The 4,004-nt window shown below is 33.5% G+C and overlaps 1 long non-coding RNA gene across 1 annotated transcript; it reads right to left on the bottom strand.

Annotated features, from left to right (window-relative positions):
- Positions 1 to 200: 200 nt before the first annotated feature.
- On the bottom strand, positions 201 to 3,621 carry LOC132614784 (uncharacterized). Its single transcript, XR_009572444.1, has 3 exons — positions 3,437 to 3,621; positions 2,029 to 2,116; positions 201 to 683 (listed from the first exon to the last, which is right to left on the bottom strand). It is a non-coding gene; the product is annotated as an uncharacterized LOC132614784 (long non-coding RNA).
- Positions 3,622 to 4,004: the final 383 nt, after the last annotated feature.

Here is a 4,004-nt window from a genome sequence, read left to right as displayed (position 1 = left end):
AAAACCGACCTCATGAGGTCGGTATTTTATATGTGTCTGGGCCCAAAACCGACCTCATGAGGTCGGTACTCTGCAAGAAAAATGGTAGCACCTAGCTGTTATTCCAGTTGCCCACCTGTCAAGATGAAAATAATTTTACTTTCAACTAAAACCAGCTCAAATAGCTGCCAACAATACACCAACAACAACAACAACAACAATACACCAAACTACTATAAATACGTAAAACATTAAGCTACTATTACAACACATATATTACAACCACCAATTCATCAAATTCAATTCGAAACTACTTCAAAGTTGAATAAAAACATCAATCAAACATTCACAAGAGACATTAAGCTACTTCAACTTTCGCAAACATCAAAACAACACTAAACTACTTCAACAATTGTAAACATCCACAAAACATTAAACTAGTTTACACTAAGTTAGTATACAACATTAGACTACTTCACCCCTCGCAAACATCGACAAAACACTTACACAATCCACAAATCATATGGAGGTGGAAGACTATATGAAATGCCATTCATGAGGGGATCATGAGGCAATGGAGCGCTGCGTGGTGGGAGACGTGGCGACGGGCTTCTATCTCTAATCGCAAGGTTTTCTGGTGGTCTCCGGGGAACCCCCGTCTCCTTAGCTTTCTTTGTTTTCTTACTCCTCTTTTCACCTGCCATCTATACAATAATGTATGTAAGTATCGCAAATATAAATAAATAGAAAAGGGATAACTTCAAAATTTGTTTAAATAATTCACCTATTTAACTAAAATCAACGAACTACGTAGTACAAATTATTTGACAACAGAGCAGTTACAAGTTTAATAATAATTCTATTAGAATTTATAAAGTGGAGCAGTGCTTGGAAATGTTACAGATATTCTTGACCCCTAATTATATGTGTTTGTTGTTCCTTTTAATATCACTCTGTAATTTACTACTACTCCTACTATCATTAAATTTGTACATTGAACTGGGAATATGTCAGTAGAGATAGTTGAATCTAATCTAAGTTTACCATGATACAGCCCCAACACATCCAGTCTAATCAAACAAAAAAGTATTCAAAAGCTAGCCTCAAGCAATTAGGAGTTTGTTTGGGGTAGAAATATAAAGAAGTTCAGCAAAATTAAATAACTTTGCAGAGAAGTCATTCTCTACCTGACTTCAGCTCTAAACAACAAAAGAATACTAGCATTTTTCTATCATTGCTACAACTTAAAAGGAGCTAACTTATTTAGCATTAACATATCACATTGGATCTTGACCACATTTCACAGCACATTCTCTCAGTATGGATGTTACTATTCTTTAGAAGTTTCTTAGATTCCATAGATGTTAGTCAAGCAGTTATACAGCAAATAAACCAAATCTTTAGCATGATCAACTGATTCCTGTCCTCTTCTAGTCAATAAGCTGCCAAGCTTTGGTTAACGAAGAATAGTGTAACCATGCTTCTCAACATTAGTCCAATATGAATTTCTCATACTTTTTTTAGATCAATGGTTTAGACAAGTGGGAAGAAAGAGAAGATGCAAAAGAAACCAATTGAAATTCATAAGAAACCAATTGAAATTCATACAACATATTAGGAGGATATCTCTGCATTTGAAGTGAACTTTAGAATGCTGGAAATATTGTGTTCAAATTATTATTAGATACTAAACAAACAACTGGTGTCTGGAGTATGTTGTTTATTAAAGTCCTTTCCAATTAGAGTCAAGCATGAAGCAACCTTAACCAAAATAAATAGCTCATAATAAGAGTTGACCAACAACATCATGAAGTAATCCAGCTAAAAGGCTGCATTCTGAGAAGCTTTCAAGTTCTAATCACATTTGATATCAAGAGAGTGTTCCAAAACAGACATATACTTGAATCGGATATAAAGACAATGCATAAGAACATATTAAGTCGATCATTCAATTTGTACATTGAACTATAGGTATATGCATTGAACTCATTAACATGTTACAGTTATCAGAAGCTTCAAGCAATAAATGTCACGCAAATAAATAATTACCAGCAGTATCCCATAACCCTAGATTGACAGTGGCTCCATTGACAACTACATTTGCACTGAATTTGTCGAACACAGTGGGCACATAATCCTGTCAAACAATTGCATGAATGAGGGAAGAGCAATTGATGTTAAATTAGGGAAAGATGAAGGGACTACTTCTCGGAATATAAAAACTTAGATATTTTAATTGACAAACAAAAAAGAGTAGATTCTATGCATGTAAAGTCATATGTGATAATACAACATTTTCCCTCAAAACCACAAAAGATGTAAATGCATCAAAGAGCAAACACCAGACAATCAGATATAATTATCACCAAGTTCATATTGAAGTAAATTCAATATCTTCTCTTCCTTACATTTAAGGCTAATTATGACAATTTTATTTAGAAGGGACATGTGATGAATTTGGTAAGAAATAACTCAATATGCTTATCAAAGTATAACACAACAAAACAAACATGTAAACCAAGAAATATTTGTGTAAAAATGACGAAAAAGGTAAAATTTAGCTAGTAACAAGATATCAAAGCCACGCACTGTCTACATGATGTTTATCAATATATACTCACGAATAAGGCCTGAAATGAATCAAATTATGGATATAAGAGAATAAACAGAGAAAATGAGGCAAGAGGATGAATGCAATTTTACAAGGTAATACACATTGAAAAAGGAAAAAACTAGAAAGAAAAAAGGAGGAGAAAATAAGCTGTGTATTTTCTGGAAGATGATCAGAAAATGATTATCCAAGATAAAACATTTTTCCAGAAACATCTTTTCCTTTAAGTCCCATTTCTTTAAAAACACAATTTTTTTTTTTTAATATCATTTTCCAGGTTTGATGTAAATGCAAGTGACGTACGGTAATGATAAGATACACAAATTGAATCTTTATTAAACTTTAGAGCAAGGATTTACAATAATGTATAAGAATTCAGCAACAAATTGGCTTCTTTTTGCACCATAAACCTAACACACACTAAAACAAGGGTATATGGACCTTAGAGAGCAAGAGATTGAAGTACTCTTTTGGCTAAATGTGCCTTAGAATCAAGAAACCATCACAAATTCAGAAAATTTAAAACCAAACACATGAAAAAAAGGTACAATTCTCATTAGACAGGACTGTAAAAGCCCATAGCACCCGACATTGTCTTTGGCATGGACATAAACTTCCCAATTTGCGAAAACAAGAATGGTCTTGAATGTCAGGCTTCCCTACTTTCTTATGAACTAGTGGAAATAGATTTTTTTTTTTTTTTTTTAAAACTTGGAAATAGAAATTTTCTCCCTGTAACTTTCTTCCATCAAATTAACAGCACAATGCCAAATATAGAACATTAACCATCATCAGGAGCTTTCTAATTACAACGCAATATTAATTAAGAAAAGAAAGAAAGCATACCTCAAATGATTGGCTGTGGACGCGACGGCGACGACAGTACTGATTAGGGACGGTGGCGACGGTGATGACAGTACTGATTAAGGATGGCGGCGACGATGACTCCCTGCAATGATGGTGATATCGACGACGTATTTTTAGGGTTAGACAGAGAGGGGGAGTGAAAACGTGATAGGGAAAGAGAGAGAGAAGGGTTTATTTGAGTCTGTTTTAATTTAATTTATTTGCCCAATTATACCGACTTCATGAGGTCGGTATATTTAATAATTTTATTTTTAATTTAAAAGAATACCGACCTCACGAGGTCGGTATTCTTTTAAATTAAAAATAAAATTATAATATTAGGCATCAAATAAATTTCCGACCTACTGAGGTCGGTACATTATTTTTTCAAATTTTGATACAAAATTACCGACCTCATGAGGTCGGTTTATGTTTAAAAAAATTGAAAAATAAATATTACGACTTTACCGACCTCATGAGGTCGGTTTTTTTCCGACCTCAATTGAGGTCGGTTTTTTGAGGTCGGAAAATCCTGTTTTTTAGTAGTGACCTATATTGATGAGAAGAA

The sequence above is a fragment of the Lycium barbarum genome, chromosome 10, assembly GCF_019175385.1.
Source record: "Lycium barbarum isolate Lr01 chromosome 10, ASM1917538v2, whole genome shotgun sequence".
Taxonomy (NCBI): Eukaryota; Viridiplantae; Streptophyta; class Magnoliopsida; order Solanales; family Solanaceae; genus Lycium; species Lycium barbarum.
This window is presented reverse-complemented; position numbering and strand designations above follow the sequence as displayed.